At 46.4% G+C, this 18,229-nt stretch overlaps 1 protein-coding gene across 7 annotated transcripts in view; it reads right to left on the reverse strand.

The window, feature by feature from the left end:
- DISC1 (DISC1 scaffold protein) overlaps positions 1-18,229 on the reverse strand; it is a 348,149-nt gene that overhangs the window by 323,527 nt on the left and 6,393 nt on the right. The window contains exon 1 of one of the 7 annotated variants that reach the window (XM_060286270.2): positions 3,628-3,691. The exons of the other annotated variants lie outside the window; for them this stretch is intronic. The gene's annotated coding sequence lies outside the window, so the exon portion shown is untranslated. Of the gene's footprint in view, positions 1-3,627; positions 3,692-18,229 lie in introns of those variants that run through there. 7 annotated transcript variants of the gene reach the window in all.

Genomic DNA, 18,229 nt, shown 5'->3' on the forward strand with positions numbered 1-18,229 from the left:
ATAATACAACTGACGAAAGAACAATCATTTTTGACATTTGTATAGCACACCCCGACTAACCAAAGCATTTTCCACGCAATCCCTCATTTAATCGACCAAACAATCTTAGCGATGACAAATCTTTAATAAAACTCAGAGAAGCAAGCCACAAAGACATTCTCACAGACTTTCCAACCTGAATCTCAAAGAGTTTCCAAATTCTCTGCCTGATGTGCATATTCCAATTTCATTTTGCTTACAGCCTCTATTTTGTGCATCTATATAAAGCCATTTGAGGACAGAAATATCACTCTCGAATCTGTACCCAACTGTTCCTCCTGACAAGCCCCAGGCAACCTCCCTGCTGTGATTCTTCTTTCCATGTCATCCCTATTGGTCCCTAATTTCCCTTTCTCATCTGATTGGAGGAACTGCTCCCTGATATCAGAACAAGGACTGCCACTATACACACGATGAAAAGGGAGATTCCCCGAGAGAGAAACAGACTCACACACACCCAGGGCAGGGGCAACACAACAGCACATGGGGAGAATGGGAAGGGTGAGGCAGCATGAAAGAAAGGCCCAAGGGGAACATGAGTACTGTCTTCAAATATTTAAAAGACTGCCATGTGAAACAGAGTAAGTCGTGTTTTTTCTGTTATAAAGGACAGCACTCTGATCAATGGCCCATCCCTCAAGGCCAACGGAGAGCCACGTGTCCAACCAACCTCACGGTGCTTGCTACAGCAGAACACTACCTGTATCAATATTTTTCTTTATACTTTCGCTTAAATTGGCTCATTCCTTTTGCTCAAATAAATACATTTTAAAGAATACTTCACAGTATTACTACCATAAATGGGATATGACAACCACTTGCCGGATTTAGAAGTCAGCCATTCAAATAAAGACAATGAAAAGAAACTAGCATTTTGCGGGAAGCCTGCTCGGCTCCTTCTTTATTACAAAGGGAAATTAGTTTTAAAGAAGGTTAAGGGCACACTAGCAGCAAATTGAGACTTTCTCCTTGGCAGCAAGAAAATATAAGAAGGTGAGCCCATGGCGTTCCATGTCACATCCTGGGACTCTAAAAAGCATCTCTTGTACCCCTGGGGACACATCCCTCACCTGTATAGGAATGAGTGTGTGAGGGGGAAAATGTTACTAAATAATTTATAAACTTATTTTACGTTATATTCACAACAAGCCAAATAGGAGTTCAACATGAAAATGCAGGTTATAAGGAAAGCTGGCAATGATGGAAAAGGCATCTTTACAAATGCTAATAATAGTTAATATTTGTTGATCAACTATACTTCGATTAAAAAAATAGTTACACCTGTTGAATGTGCTACAGTTTACAAAGCATTTTCATTTACCTCGTTACGCGTAATCTATTTGAAGTAGTGACTATTCTGCCCCCAGAAGAATTCGACGAAGCATCCCTCAGGACAGATGACAGCTAAGGCCCCTTCCAACAGCAACAGTCTCAGGATCTGAGCTGCCTCACCAACCTTGCAAAATCTGAATTGCTAATTTTTAAAAGAAATGGAATTTTAAATTAAAACTTTAACCTATGGTCAGTTAGAAATCTGAATTGGATTTACCAAAGTAGAAAGCAATTTAACTCAGCGAGGATGAAGCACATCCCGGGGACGTTAAAATGGCAATCACTCTGTGTGTGTGTTAACACAACACAGATCATACGAGCAAGAGAACTTCCCCTTAGTGATCAGGGATGGAGAGCTGAGGAAAGGTCACTGAAGGTGAGAACGCATTGAAGCCCTGCTTCTGCCACTAGGTAACCTCCAAACGGATCAGACAGACGACAAAGCTGAAGTGTGCAAATTAAAATTTTCTTCCTATATCCCCTTGGCAACCTTTGGACTGCCCCAGATTCATCCAAACCAGACCCCCGTGGTCCTCTCGGGTAACTTAAAGCTAATGGAGATCATCTCACCAATTGCTTTCCTCCTTCTTTTAGGGGCACTAACTCCTAGTTGTTCTGCAAGGACTTGCTTTGGGACACGCGTTCCTGCCCTGCCTTCCCTCTACCAAGTGTGCAAGGTGATCACAGCCAGGAGCCAACTGGTTTAGCCGCTTCGGAGGTACAGCATCTTAGCTGCATTGTTTGAAACGTTTTCCTGGGAATGCATAAACATTGAAATACAAAATTCTAGGAAGCCCAGAGGGTTCAGGGCTCAGCCGTTTTGAATTTTTTTTTTTCTATTTAGTCATCCAATTTTTTTTTAAACATCTTTATTGGAGTATAACTGCTTTACAATGGTGTGTTAGTTTCTGCTCTACAACAAAGTGAACACACATATACATATGTTCCCATATCTCTTCCCTCTTGCAGAGAGAACTATTGAGAATTCTCGATAATCTCACCAACCTCCTTCTCTGATGCTAGCCCTGAACTCTCCTCTCCACATTCTCAGGTTTCCAGTCATCCTCTGAGCCCCTAATGCCTGGGAGGATGAAAGCCTTTTCTTCTCCCTGACAGCATTTTACCCTACTCTTCAACCTGGCAGCGTCACAGATGTGTCACGGATGGAAATGGCTGGGAGATCGATGCCCTCTGAACAGTGGCACTGGAACAGCAGGAGGGGGTGGCATAGAGGATGGGCAAGGACCTAGCCTGGGTCTCCCCGCTTCCCTCAGCTTCTTTTGTATCATACCAGTATTTGTTTAAAAATAACCTTTCTGGGCTTCCCTGGTGGCTCAGTGATTGAGGGTCCGCCTGCCGATGCAGGGGACACGGGTTCGTGCCCCGGTCTGGGAAGATCCCACATGCCGCGGAGCGGCTGGGCCCGTGAGCCATGGCCGCTGAGCCTGCGCATCCGGAGCCTGTGCTCCGCAACGGGAGAGGCCACAACAGAGAGAGGCCCGCGTACCGCAAAATAAAATAAAATAAAATAAACTTTCTATGTCATGCTGAAAAAAATAATGAGATTGGATATTTGCTGAGGGTTTCTTAGCTGACACTGATTGTCATGTTTTATATATGCACCAATGAAAAGTTCTCATAGCCCTTTAATTAGATTAGCTCCAGAATTTGCCATCTTCCTCTCAGCATTCAATCTGTCTCTCCTTATTAGCCTGGTCTTTAAATCTTTCCCTGGAGAGATTAAATCAGTACATTTTTTCCCCCTTTGAGCCCAAAGCTACATGATCCAAGATGGCAGACATTCTACAAGATACAAGAACAATTCATAAGGTCTCTTGCTTTACTATGATATGAAAAGCTTAGGGGTTGCAGTTAATAAACTCAACCTGAGTGGCCAGTGTGATGTGATGTAGGCACCAATATTAAGCATGATCTTGGCTTGCACTGGAGAGCCTTAACCACATTTGGACCATTCTTTTCCTTTCTTGACACCACCTTAAAAGAGAAAACAGCCAGGAAGGTAATCCGCATGGCGTGGCCTTAAGCAGAAGCGAGAACTTTTCCACACCCACGGGAAATGCTGACCCAGCTGGTGAAGTAGGGCGCCGGAACACCCCTTGGAAGGTGGACAGAGGGAGGGAAAGATGTGAAGGAAAGGACGGCAAGGAAAGCAAAAACACCACTGTGTTAGCTTCCTAATCGCTGCCATAACAAATCACTGCAAACTTAACAGTTTAAAGGAACGCAAATCATTACCTCACAGTTCTGGAGGTCAGAAATCCAAAATGGTTATCACTGGGATAAACTTGAGGTGGCAGCAGGGTTACTTTCCTTGTGGAGGCTCTAAGGGAAAATCTGGTTTCTTGACTTTTCCAGCTTTTAGAAGCTGCCTGAATTCCTTGGTTTGGGGCTCCATCCTCCATCTTCAAAACCAGCAGCAGAGGGGCTTCTCTGGTGGCGCAGTGGTTAAGAATCCACCTGCCAACGCAGGGGACACGGGTTCGAGCCCTGGTCCGGGAAGATCCCCCATGCCGCTGAGCAACTAAGCCCGTGCACCACAGCTACTGAGCCTGTGCTCTAGAGCCCGTGAGCCACAACTACTGAGACCGCAAGCCACAACTACTGAAGCCCACGTGCCTAGAGCCCGTGCTCCACAACAAGAGAAGCCACCGCAATGAGAAGCCCACGCACCACCACGAAGAGCAGGCCCCGCTCGCCGCAACTAGAGAGAGCCCGTGCAGCAACGAAGACCCAACGCGGTCAAAAATAAATAAATGAAATAAATAAAAATTTTTGTAAATCTCTAATAAAAACCAGCAGCAGAGCATCTTCTAATCTGTCTTTGACTCCTGCCTTCCCTGTCCCCCTCTAAGGACCCTGTGAGCACGTCGGGTGCACCAGGATAATCCATGATGGTCTCCTCATCTCGAGTCTTAACGTAATCACATCTACAAAGTCCCACTGGCCACGTAAGGCAACATATTCCCAGGTTCCAGGGATTCGGATGAACACATCTTTGAAGGGGCATCGTTCTGCCCACCAGAGCTACCACTGGGGGAGGGGGAGAACGAACGGAGAGCTTCAACTTAGATCACAGACAAGCTTAAGAAGTTGAAGGATTGAACAGTAGGTATTTGTGGATCTTTAAAATAAAAATAAGCAAAGGAGTTGGGGGACCTGGGTTCAAATTCTAGCTCTTCCATTTATGAGTTGGGTAACTTTGGCAAGTTACTTAACGTCTCTGGGCCTCAGTTCTCTCATCAGAAAAATGGGGATGAGAATGGTACCCCACTCCTTAGGTTGTCATGACGCTTAAGCAAGAGCATTAGCATATGGCCTGATACATAGAAGAGGCACAAAAAATGGACCTCCAGATCCAAAAATAAGGAAACCGAGGCTCACAAAATTAAGTAGCTTAACTCTGTCTGTCCAACTTCAAACCTGTGATGCTCCCATTAGCTAATCCTTAGGGTTAAGATCAGTGTTTGGGCCTAATTTTTTTTTAAGATTTTTTTTCATGTGGGCCATTTTTAAAGTCTTTATTGAATTTGTTACAATATTGCTTCTGTTTTTTATGTTTGGTTTTTCTGGCCGCGAGGCCTGTGGCATCTTAGCTCCCCGGCCAGGGATTAAACCCACGCTCGCTGCATTGGAAGGCGAAGTCTTAACCACTGGACCACCAGGGAAGTCCCTAGGCCTAATTTTTAAAAAACATCTATTGATTCGACAGAAAAATAAGATTCTACATTCAGGTTACAGTGCTGAGTGCCAGTGACAAAGCAGCATTCACTCCCAAGGAACTCAAGACCTATCAAACAAATAGACAAAATAGAAATACACGGCTGGGAGACTGGGCTTGATATATACGTACTACCATATGTACAGGTAGATAACTGACAGGGACCTGCTGTGTAGCTCGGGGAGCTCTTCTCAATACTCTATAATGACCTATATGGGAGGGGAATGTAAAGAAGAGTGGGTATATGTGTATGTCTGGCCAATTCACTTTACTATACAGTAGAAACTAACACAACACTGTAGATGAACTATACTCCAATAAAAATTTAAAAAAAAAGAAACCTGACTAATACAAAGGCATATAAAATCATCAATTCTAGAACTTGGAATCTCAGATCATTCTGATCTTAACCCAGTGTCTTTCCAAACTGAATATTGGCTAAGTCTGGGCCATACTAATGAGGAACACTTTCTCCCTATCTAGAAGTGAGTCGTAAGGACCAGTGCAATCGTGCTGTTCCACCCACGTTCATGCTTATCCCACAGTTCCCGCACAATTTTTTTTCTTTTCAAAACACATGGAAAATGTTGTAGTATAGAGAAAATAAATAGAGCTTTTTTTTTTTTTTTTTTTTTTTTTTGTGGTACACGGGCCTCTCACTGTTGTGGCCTCTCCCGTTGCGGAGCACAGGCTCCGGACGCGCAGGCTCAGCGGCCATGGCTCACAGGCCCAGCCGCTCCGCGGCATGTGGGATCTTCCCGGACCGGGGCACGAACCCGTGTCCTCTGCATCAGCAGGCAGACTCTCAACCACTGCGCCACCAGGGAAGCCCAATAGAGCATTCTTCAGTGACCATTTTATTCATTTTAGGAGAGGGTATGTATCACGAAATGCATTTTTGCTCAGAGATGAAAAGGGTCAACTCTGCTATTGTCAAACTTGTTTTTATAAACTCTATTTTATATTTCATTTTGGTATATCAATCTTGAGTACTTTATTGTCAGATCTTCATTTGTAAACCTCTTCCCTATGACAGTACAGTGTGCACTCAATTTTGGAGCATGGAAAATACATGTACTTGTTTTGTACCTGTAGTTTGGATATATACTTGACAGCTTTGTGCTTTGGTGTTTCAAAAATTTTAAGGCTGTAATGAGGAGTCATATGTACAACCATCAGTATATTCTCTACAATGAATATGCTCCCTTAATTAAATCATGATGCTGGAAAAACACACACACGCAAATTAAACTAAATTAAATTTTAAAAAGAAAGAAATACACGTGTCAGATAAACGCGCATGATTTGGTAAATGAGAGGTACAGACAATCTGTACCCCAGGCTAGGGGCGAGTGATGTAAGTCATTAATTTGGGCTCGTAAAAACCTCCCTAGAGGGGATGGAGTTTGGAGGAAAGAGAGGCCTTTCAGGCAGCAGGGTGGGAGGGGACACAACCAAGCTGGGAATATGCTGATCACCAAGTAGGAGGGACAGGGTAGCCAAGGTCAGAATTCACGTGCAGCACTGGGACTCAAACGCCAGCAGGCAGCAGGGAGCTCCTAGAGACCCAGGTGCCCACATCGAGGGGAGTGGGGAACGTGAGGGAGGCTGGCCTGCCTGCTGCACTGCACAGGCGCGGTACCCTAGAGCTACTCCTCCCTTCAGTTCTGTCAATGTTGGCATCATACCTTTTGGAGCTCTGATATTTGGTACATATATGTTTATAATTATCATACCTTTTTGGTGAATTGACCCTTTCGTCAATATATAACGTCCTTCTTTGTTTCTTGTAACAGCTTCTCGCTTAAAGTCTATTCTGTCTGATACTACTAGTACTGATACCCCAGCTCCCTTTTGCTTACTATTTGCAGGGGATTTCTTTCTCCACCTTTTCAATTTCACTCTCTGTGTGTCCTTAGACCTAAAGGAAGTCTCTTATAGACAGCATGTAACCGGATCATGGTTTTTTATCCATTCTGCCAATCTATGCCTTTTGACTGAGGAGTTTAACCTATTTACGTTTAAGGTAATTACTGATCAGGAAGGAATTACTTCTGCGGTTTTGCTATTTGTTTTCTGCATGTCTGATAGCTTTTTTGCCCTTCATCTCCTCCTTTATTGCCTTCCTTTGTGTCTAGTGCCACATTTTGATTCCCTTCTCATTTCCTTTTATGTGTATTTTATAGATATTTTCTTTGTGGCTACCAGGAGGATTACGTATAAAACCTAAAGTTATAATAATCTAATTTGAATTGATACCGACTTAACTTCTATAGGGAACACAAACTCTACTTCCACACAGCTCCATCCCCTTCTCTGCATTCCTGATGTCACAGATTACATCTTTATACACTGTGTGCTCATTCAAATAGATTTATAATTATTCCTTATGCATTTATCATTTAAATTCTGTAGAACCTCCCATCTTGAAGGTGGCTCTTTGTTCTCTGGACATTCACTTAGTTGCTGTAGTCCTCTATTTTCCAGAGCTGCTGTAAAGTTGTCTGAGCTGGTCTCTAACTGTTATTTGTTGTTTGTTTGTTTTTAAACTTCCCATGGAGGAACAAGGGCCTGGCGCTTCCTACTCCCCCATTTTGCTGACATCACTCCACTCAGGCACTGTAGGGTCCGTAAAGGAGGGGAGATCCCAGGTCCCCCTCTACCCCTCAGCTCCCAGCCCTGAGAATGTCTACTGGGGACCCCTAATCACAGGTGTTGGTTCAGATTGGAGCACTCTGAGAGCAGGATTTACACTGCTACTTCTTGTACCTGTTTCTGTGAATTTCTTTTTAAAATCCCAATTGTCTTCTAAAGAGTGTGTCATTTTTCTATCATTTTAGTTTCATTTATCATTTTTGGTTTAACTTTCTTCTTATTTTGCCTATAGGAAACTTCTGTTTTCATTGTTTTGAACCTTAGCTGTATTGTGTCTCACTAAATGAGTCCTGAGTTTGCCTTTCTTCATATTTTGAGTTTCACTTATTTAACTCTTACTTTCTCTTATTTAATATTTTTATTCTTTTGTATTATTTCACTATTTTCTCACTTCATCTTTGGGCTTTTTTTCAGTTTCCAGTTACTTTATAAGTATTTTTTTCCCTAATTTCCAGTTTCTTTCATCTTTATCCATTGTGTTTCATTTACCACATTTTACCCTCATTTACACTGAAGGCTGTGTATCATTCTTTTAAGCTTGTATTCTTTGCTTCTCAATTATAGTTATTTCTCTTTATTTTATGTAATTTTTAAATGTATCACTTCTAATTCTCACTTTTTAACCTTTAAATCTGTGATCTTTACCTTTATCAATTTTTACATTTAACTTTTAAGTTTTAACAATATTCTGCGTTATCAGTATAGAGTAGTGAATAGGGCCAGACAAGGTAGTCTGGATTCAAATCCTGTCTCCACCACTGGCTAGCTGTGTGACCTTTGGGGAGCTATTTAACCTCCCAGTGCCTCAATTTCCCATCTGTAAAATGAGGATATCAACAGTTTCTATCTCACAGAATTAAAGAAGTTCATATATATAAGGTCTTTAAAAGAGTCTCTGCTACATAGGCATCCAAGCAGAACCTGATAGCTATTCACCAGCCCATTTCCCTTTTCTCTGAGACACACAGTTGAACACATTCCCAGCTTCCCTTGAAATTATGTGCAGCCATGTAACTGAGTTCTGGTCAATGAAATTGTGGACAGAAATGACGGCCACCCCTTCCAGGCCTAGCTAATAAAAACCTCCTTTGTAGTCATCTCACAGTCCTTCTTCCTCTATCGATGAAATGTCAATGCTCTAAGGGGACTTTGGAAGCCGCAGGTTGAAATGGACGTGCACTGGTCCACCTGACTCCCTGAATGCCCTCCCCTCCCAAACCCCATCACCAACAGCCTTGCCTCAAAATGTAATTTATATCAGCAAGAAACGAACTTTGAAAGTGCTATGCTACTGAGAATTTAGTTTTTATATGACAATAGCAGGGGTTAACGCATACAAAAACTGGTGCCTTAAAGTAGGCACCAATAAAATAAGCGGCTTAACAACCAAGCAGTGGACAGCAAGGAAACTGATATCAGAGGCTGGAAAAGTGGAGATCCGAGTTATGCAATGCAAAATGTTTCGTCAAATCATCACCTGCAGTAACTAAGAAAGACCTAGTGTCTACCAAGCTGGCGGCTCCAGTGGGGGAAATGGGAAAGTAGAGAATTAGTAATAAAATAAAAGCAATAGTAAAGATGATATTAAAGTAATTTTAAAGAAAGAGATATGATCGGTCAAGAATTTGTTGGTTTGCAGGCGTAAATGAAAGAGGATAGAATCCATCAATTTGTGTGCCTGAAGGGTTGGAAAACCTGACTGTCTCAAACACTAAGAAATAAGATTGAAAACGCTTATAAGTGACAAAGGCCCAAAGCCTCAGCCCTGTGGCAAAGAACTGATCAAGAGTGATGCCTTCCCATCTGAATCTGAGGGCCTCAAGGTAACCACCATTCAGTTGAGAAGGAAGGGTATGGGTGATACAGTTATATAATAAATCAAGCCTGACAATAATGTCTAAGAAAAAACTTTGGGATTAGCCATTGGTATAACGAACTTAATGGAAGAAAACAGAAGAGAATCCTACTAAGTTGTTGACAGAAATGTACGGCCTAAGACATCATGAGCCTGGACTTTGAATACAGAGTCTATACGAGCCTTTAAAAACCTCAGGCCACTAAACAGAGGGCGGAAAAAGCTGTGCACGCCCTCGCCCTCGTAAAGATGGCCGACTCCCCAGCAACGCTTCAAATGTTGCCATGGAGACTGAAGGACAGGATGAACCCGGCAGCACAGAGCCAGGGGCCATGCAGACAATTAACAAAAGACTCCCTCTCAGAGAGCAGAATCAAGGCCCCGTGGAGAAAGTCCTCCCACTCCCTGGCAGGGGGCCTTCACCTTGCCTACCCACTGGCTTCCAGGATTGCTTTGAACCTGGAGATGCACGTGACTATGGTCAATCTCCTATTTCACCCTGTTCAAAGGGGAGTTTTTAGTCTTGTGTCATCCTGTCTCTGCTCCATCACTGAAAATTGGGAGGGGTTCAGGAGGAGGTAAATAACTTATTCCTTTTTAGTTCATAAGTCACAGAAGCTCATTTAGTAAGGCTCGTTAAGCCGGGATCCTCATTTAGACAGAAAGGAGAAAAGCCATCTGCAATGACTGCAAGGGCCGCATGGTGTCTCCTTGCTGGGCGGCGGACGGGCGGTGCGGTTTCCAGATGTGAGAGGAAAAGAGAACCAGGATTTGGAGACCACTAGGGGGAGCTCTAGTAGAGACTGGTTGCTGTTCACCAAACGGAGGTCTTTTCCTCCCTCATACCCAGCTAAGAGAATTTCCCAGCCTCCCTTGCAGCTTCCTGTGGCCATGTGACTCAACCCTGGCGAATGGGATGTGGGCAGACGCAGGGTCAGCCACTTCCAGTTCTGATCCTTGAACAGCCCCTAGGAAGTCTTCTGCTCTCTCTTTTCCACTATCCGCTGGCTGGGTGGCAAAGGCCAGGGCACCCTTGGAAGCCACATGCTAAAGGTGGCAGGGCCTTTGTCAGCCTGAGTCCCTGGACGGCAGCGTAAGGCAGAGCATCCCCTCCATCCGAGCGGTGCCTTAGGGTAGCCAGCAGTAAACGGAGGGAGAAGTGAACTTCCCCCAGCAGGGAACCGCACTTCTGATGTTCTAAGCACTGACATCTCAGAATACCTTAGATTCCCAGCATCACCGTAAACACAGGAACTTAATAAAGGCTAGCACGTTCTACGAGGGGACGACCGTAAACATTCCAGTTTAATGTGGCTGGGTGAGTAATCAACAGGGCAAACATGGGATATTGTGTAGCCATTAGAAATAATAAAGTAAAGCAGTATCTACTGACATGAAAACGTTTCTGTGCTGTACTAATTAATGGGAAAAAATAGATTAGAAAACAAGGGGACATAATCCCACCTCTGTAGAACTGCATGTGTGTGTAACACAGGCCTGAAAACCCTCCAGAAGGGTGCTCACTAAAGCATTCAGTGAGGAAGGAGAGGCTTCAGTGATCACTTCTTGTACCGTGTATATTCCAGGCTTGCTTGATGTTTTATAATGCCTATGTTTTGTCTTTTACATAAAAACAATAAAGCTACGTTTGAACATTAACCATAATATTTTTCCTCCAGTTGACCTTATAACGTCCCCTTTCATTTCCATTAAGAGATTCTTCCCACCCCCTCTGCTCTGGAATTTCCTAAAAACATTACTTCAAAGAAGTCAGAAAATTTATGGGGGTGAGAAACCTCCCGTCCCAAGACAATGACAATCTCATCTAGGCTCACAGCTCATCTGCACTTTTCACCGTAATCTATTTCCATCAGTTTATAAGAAGTGACACGGTTTAAGCTTCCTGGACTCCACCTCCCTAATCCCGGGACATCGGGCCGACCTTGTACACTGACTGCTGTCCTCCAGGAGAGGAAGAGGGGCCAGTGCAACCTAAGACCCTGTCCTAAAGGCCCCGGCCTGACTTGAACAGGAACTGGTGAGGGGAGGTAAGGAGATGCGGCAGAAGCCACCAGCAGGCTCTGCAACCTTTCTCACAGTCACACGACTATGGGTGTGTCTGCCACTGAGCCAACTACCTGCCCCCGAGCCAGGGCGAAAGAACGACCCTCGGAGTATACGGACCTGTACACAGTCTGTTGTTAAGACTGTGGAGACAGTGCCATGTTATGACGCTCACCAATGGGGTTTAGGTCACAGGTGACTAGACCCTTACCAAACGGCTGTAAAGGCAGGGATTTTTGTTTTGTTTTGGTTTTGGTTTTTATTGTGGTACGCGGGCCTCTCACTGTTGTGGCCTCTCCCGTGGCGGAGCACAGGCTCCGGATGCGCAGGCTCAGCGGCCATGGCTCACGGGCCCAGCCGCTCCGGGGCATGTGGGATCTTCCCGGACCGGGGCACGAACCCGCGCCCCCTGCATCGGCAGGCGGACTCTCAACCACTGCGCCACCAGGGAAGCCCAAAGGCAGGGTTTTGAGCAGAGGTGTGAGCTGGGTGAACTAGAGTTTTAGGGAAATTAATCTGACTATAATGACACCATGATTAGAAAGAGGCTAAAGGCTGAAAACCTATTGTAAAGGCTACGGCAGTAATGCTGACACGTGTGAAGACGGAAACAGGAAGGAAGAGATCCTGGGGAGTGGACCCAGCCCTAAGCACCCAACAGATCCAGAGACCACACACAACGTGCAGGAAATTGAGACCACTCCAAGTATGCCAAACAGAGGACGTTTAATACAGAGAGTTGGTCACAAAGGAATGGAAAGAACTGGAAAAGCACAAAGAAGAAGGAGAGCTAGAAGGGATAATAGCTAGAGGTCAGACACTGGTGCTCCGGGCTGCATCCCTGAGGCTGCTCAGTCTGCTGGACTGTTGCAGAGCCCGTGCCCATCGGTTCTGGAGCCTGGGGAAAGGGCTTACCTGTCAGGGCTGCTGGAGCCCAATTCACCCATCCTTGCCTGCAACTGCCCCACTGTAAAACCCGAACCAGGAAGCCTTCTCTCCCTCCTGCCTCTGGTCTCCCACCACTACCTCCAGCTGGCAGAATTTAACAGGAAGGGAGCTGGCAATGGAGCCAGGGATGTGTCTGACTCCCAGCCCCGGCAGTAAAGTGCAAAGCACCGAAGGATGGGTGAGAGGCCAAGAGTCAATAACCAGCACCCAGCTGACACTCTTCCCCATTCTTTTCCAACCTGTGTTAAGAAATGTGCATTCCAAAGACAGCAGACGTAGAGAATGGGCTTGAGGACACGGGGAGGGGGAGGGTAAGCCGGGACGAAGTGGGAGAGTGGCATGGACATATATACACTACCAAATGTAACACAGATAGCTAGTGGGAAGCAGCCGCATAGCACAGGGAGATCAGCTCGGTGCTTTGTGACCACCTAGAGGGGTGGGATAGGGAGGGTGGGAGGGAGACGCAAGAGGGAGGGGATACAGGGATATAGGTATATGTATAGCTGATTCAGTTTGTTATACAGCAGAAACTAACACATCATTGTAAAGCAATTATACTCCAATAAAGATGTTTAAAAAAAATGTGCATTCCAGAGGACAGGTGAAAGGCAGTGGTGACGAGGGGGCCTTGGAAGGCAGGAAATTATAGCCCTTGGCCTCAAGGAAAATTCTAGAGAAAATTTAGAATTGAGGAAATAGCAAAATTGCTCCTCTGACTATGGTGATCATATCCCTGAAATAAAAGTGAAATGACCAAGCTGGAGCCAGGTAAAGCATGCGATACACGCTCTCCCTCCGGAAGGGTCTGTGTGCTGCACTAATAATAGCATCTTGCTTTTGTCCACAGGGCTGCAGCTACCACACACGGTGCCACTGTGCAAATTTTTTAAAAGGCGCCCGCTCTGGGGTGATGAACTATAAAAAGATGTTCCCTCTGGGAGGATAAATTAGAAAAAGGTGGCCCCTCTGAGCTGATGGATTGGAAGAAGGCACCCCTTCTTCAGCACCAGGGCCCAGGCCAGGGGTCAGCCCCGCTACCCCCTGGGCCCTCACGTGTACTCCTGGCTGGACATGGCCCGCACAGCTCTAGGCCGCAGCCCACCTGTTCTAATCAGCTAGTATTTTCTAAGCCCCTTGTGTGTGTCTCATTATCCTCACAATGGTTCTATGAAATAAGCACTGTTATTGCCCAGTTTACAGCCGAAGAGAAATTAAATGGCCTGCTCCTGGTCATATACCTGGTAAGTGACAGAACTGCTGGTAGAAATTTGAAATCTAACGTTAGCCCCATTGAGGGCCGACGATGGGGCAGAGGCCGGGCTCAGATCTTTACTCACGTGACCACAGTTGATTCTCAGAATGTCACCGAGTCCAAGCTCGCTCTGTTCACCGAACGACAGGCCAATAAATCGGGAGCCGAGGCGTTGAGGCAGGGAATACGACCTTATTCGGGAAGCCAGCAGACCGAGAAGACGGCAGATTAGTGTCTCTGAAAAACCATCTTATCGGGGTCTGGATGCCAGTTTCTTTTATAGCACAGAGAGGGGGAGGGGGTGAGGAAGTAAAGTTTAAAAGGCCGTGTAAGTTTTGTAAACATCCCCTGGAACGGCCAGCCTCGGGCAGAGGGTGTGTTAACTTCTTCTTTCTTGCAGCCATGCACAGGTGGACAGGGTCCGGAGGTTGCCCTGAACAAAGGCACTTTGGTTTAATATCTAGGCAGAGGGGCAGGGTTCCCTGAGGCGGGCCATTATGTACAGACAGGATCCTTTCAGTGACCCAAAGTAGTGGAAAGCAAAGGTTAAAGTAACAGAAACAGATCCAACATGGAGTCAGGTTTGGCTCTTCTCTGTTACAAGAACAGCATGAAGTGGCCATGACTACGTTCGGTTCACCAGTCGAGCCCTCTCTGCAGGGGGAACCTGGGCCCCAGGCCTGGAGGAAGGGCCCAGCCTGCATGCTCGTGTGCACCACCCCGGCCACGGAGAACGGCATCCTTCCATTTATTTATTTTCTGTTCAAGTTACTGCCTCCCTCAAGGGAGGCCGGAGCACAGTCAGCTCTGATGGGCAATGAGGCTGCAGAGGAGTGTCGGAAGCTGAGGCTTCCTGTGGGCTTTTCTCCTGGGGAAACAAAAAGCCCCTTTGACTCTGGCTCCTTTGGGGTTCCAGGGAACAATCTGGCATTCTCTTTGCACTGAAGCGCCTTTGACTCCTACAGTCCCTGCAGACAATGCTGAAAGGACACCCAGAGGATTTGCCAACTAGACTGCCAAGTCCCCAGCCTCACAGTAGTTCTCCCTCAGCGAAAACAGCTCCCAAGTGACAGCTCCAGAAATGTACAGGGAGCTGGTGAGGTTTGGTGGCAGAGCAAGCAGCCGGGTCCCCCTTTGTCCCCGCCAGCACTCAGGTTGGGTTCACTTCCATAACGGTCTTATTAAATAAGCGTGGACTGCAGCCAAAACACCTGAGAAGCCAAGGGAGAGGCCAAACTCTATGCTTAGAGAGAAAGGCATGGCAGGCGCGCTGCTGAGCTGAGCCTCTTCTGAGGTTAGAATGCCCTCTTTGGGTGTGAGATGATACCAGCAAGAGCGGGGAATTTGCTGCAACAGGAGAGGCAAACTATCAGAGGGGATTCCAAGAAACCAAATTCCAACCAGTGGATCATCTTGCAGAGAGAACGGAGAATGTACATTTCATGTAGATGAACATTTTATAAAGACAAACCCAAAACTAAATTACACCTTGAAAAGGCAAAGATCGACTGGCTCTAGGACCAGAATTCCAGAATTCCCTTCCCAGAGCCAACCTTCAAGTGCTCTGTTATACCACCTTCACTCTCCGCGATCATTTGCTATCGATCAGCCATGCGAAGCTTCCTCGTCACCAGCAGCCCCCTCCAGCGCTCACAGCCCAAGACAGCAACGTAGGAGCCCAAGGCATCGCCCACCCTGGCTGCCGGCGGGGGTGGACATTTACGGGGGCACCTTGACAGTTCCAACCCCTCTTCCTTCCAGCTTATCAATGACAGCAGTTGCCTACGGCTCCCTCCAAGACAAGCAGGGGCTCTGGAGCCCGGGAGGATTAGAGGGTGGGGCATCGTTTGCCCTCGGGCTGCAAAATGTGGCCCCCAAGGATTGATCCAAGAGGCAGCAGCATCAAGAACAGAGTCAGGGCTTCCCTGGTGGCGCAGTGGTTGAGAGTCCGCCTGCCAATGCGGGGGACACGGGTTCGGGCCCCGGTCCGGGAAGATCCCACATGCCGCGGAGCGGTTGGGCCCGTGAGCCATGGCCGCTGAGCCTGCGCGTCCGGAGCCTGTGCTCCGCCACGGGAGAGGCCACAACAGTGAGAGGCCCGCGTACCGCAAAAAAAAAAAAAAAAAAAGAGCAGAGTCAAAGCCAGTGCAAGGCAGACTACACAACCCGGCCCTCCCAAAGGGCGAGGCAAAGCCCGAGAATCCAGGTGTCAGACCAAGGACCAAACACCAGCCAGGCCTGGTGGGCACACCGTCTTGGAAGCTGAGCACGGGAGCCCCCGGACCCCGCAGAGCAGACCTCCTGCCAGCGCTGCCTTGTAGAAGAGCCAGTCTGCACTCCTGCGCCGGCAGCGTGCTGAAGCTCTCCCTCCCCTGCAACGCCGCCTCTGTCCCTGGGCTCACCCCGTATGCAGGCTGGGCTTGTGTCTCACAAAGGCAGCATACGGGGGGCCCATCTCGGGAAGAGCAGAGATAATACAACAGCCACTGAGGTTAAGAATTGGAAATGCAGCAGGAGAAAATGAGGGGAAGGGGGGGAGGAGAAGAAGCAAAATGAGGACAACAACGATTAAGTACAAGCTCGGGATGCATCATCGAGAACCGGGAGCTTCCCCTCACGCATCCTGCAGGAGTCTGCAAGCCCTCGTGTGCACAGATGTAAGGCGACGGAGAGTCTATCCAGCCCACTGAGTTAAGGGCACGAGCATCTATTTCGCTGCAGAAACACTAATGCGATTCAAAGGATCAGGGACCTGGATTAGGGTGTGAGGGACAAGCTATAAGGCAAACTGAGATCACAGGCAGGATTGATGTTAGAGGCGATATCAGCGAGTTTACCATCAAGACAATGCTTTACACGTAAACAGTACAGATTATGATGCGCTCATATAAATGATCGGATTAGACCTTTACCACAATTCTACACTGAGGGCTGACAAGGAAGGACACTGAGATTCAGAGAGATTAAAGGACTTGCCCAGGGTCCTGACTCTCAGTCCTATCCATCCGGCCACTCGGCCAGTCACAGTTAACCATCACTTACCCACATCAATGACGAGTAATTGATCACAATTTAAAAGAAATCTGCCACCCACCTCCGCACTTCCATTAAAAGGTGCATTGGTCCATGTTTCAAAATTCACAGTACATCTTGATACCTGATGAACATCCTGGGTGATAGGCTCTGGAGGGGCAGGGGCAGTGCCAAACGTCAGCTTGGGGTGCTGCAGTCCCCACATGTTTCCTGGGTCGTCTAAAGCCACTCCAAACTAAAATCATCAGGGTGTACTTTGATATGGGCAGCTGAGGTTTTTCTCTTATGCAACGTGTGAATGGCAGAGCCTTTAGAAATTTTCACCACTTGTATAGATCTTGAACATGCAGCGTGTTCAAGACTGTGTTCGCGTGCAAAAGCAACTTGAAGACACGTGCCCTACCCTGCCTTTCCAAACCCAGCTGCTGCCCGAGCCTCCCATGCCACATTTCAGGAGCCACCACCGGTTGGGAAGCAATTCCCCTGCGCGCCATGGTGGTCAAATTACAATGTTAGTTTAAACCCATGCAATTCGGTAAGTCTCTATTCCTACTACGGGTCTAACACAAATGATAAGAAGATAAATAAGACAAGAAATTCAGCCCAGACTAATGCAAAGGCATATTCTCTCCACTAAATTTCTGGTTGACTCACCCCTTCCTGGCTCTGTAATGATGAAGAATTATTCATTGTACTGGGAAAGGCAGTCTCCTAATTTGGATAGGATACTGTTTTTTTTAAAGGGTCTTATGCTCCTTAAAAATAATTTTAAAAGCAGAGTCAATATAAATGTACCCCAAGATCAGCCTAAGGTAAATAACCCCTTCGGGATATCTCATTTTATTTTCACTGAGCCCTACTCCACCTCAGCAAACTGGGAAAAATAGGTGTAATATCAATACCTTTCCTTATATATCACCTTATGCTTTTCAAAAAAGTTTCAAAAACATTCCAGTATTTATTGGAATGAATGTACCTAGATAATCCCAAATCCTAAAGTCAAGAAAATGTAACAGTTGCATTAAAATGACAGAATTTGTCCATTTTTCCGTTCAAACGACTATTTGAGTCAAGCAGAGGAGGACACACAAAAGCTGCCCTGTTGGGAAATAGTTCAGAACTCATCCTACAATCCCCAAAGCCAATGAGGCGGCTGGGTGGAGGATGAGGTCATGAGTGTGGGATCAGCGTGAACGCTCCCCTTCGCTCTGCCCCCACCAGCTGCGGGCCTCCCAGCTGCTGGATTGACTAAATGGTAACACCACGGCCAGGAAATTAACACAGAGTGTCTAGAGATGGACTAGTCTCT

Source organism: Globicephala melas, chromosome 16, assembly GCF_963455315.2.
Source record: "Globicephala melas chromosome 16, mGloMel1.2, whole genome shotgun sequence".
NCBI classification, from domain to species: Eukaryota; Metazoa; Chordata; class Mammalia; order Artiodactyla; family Delphinidae; genus Globicephala; species Globicephala melas.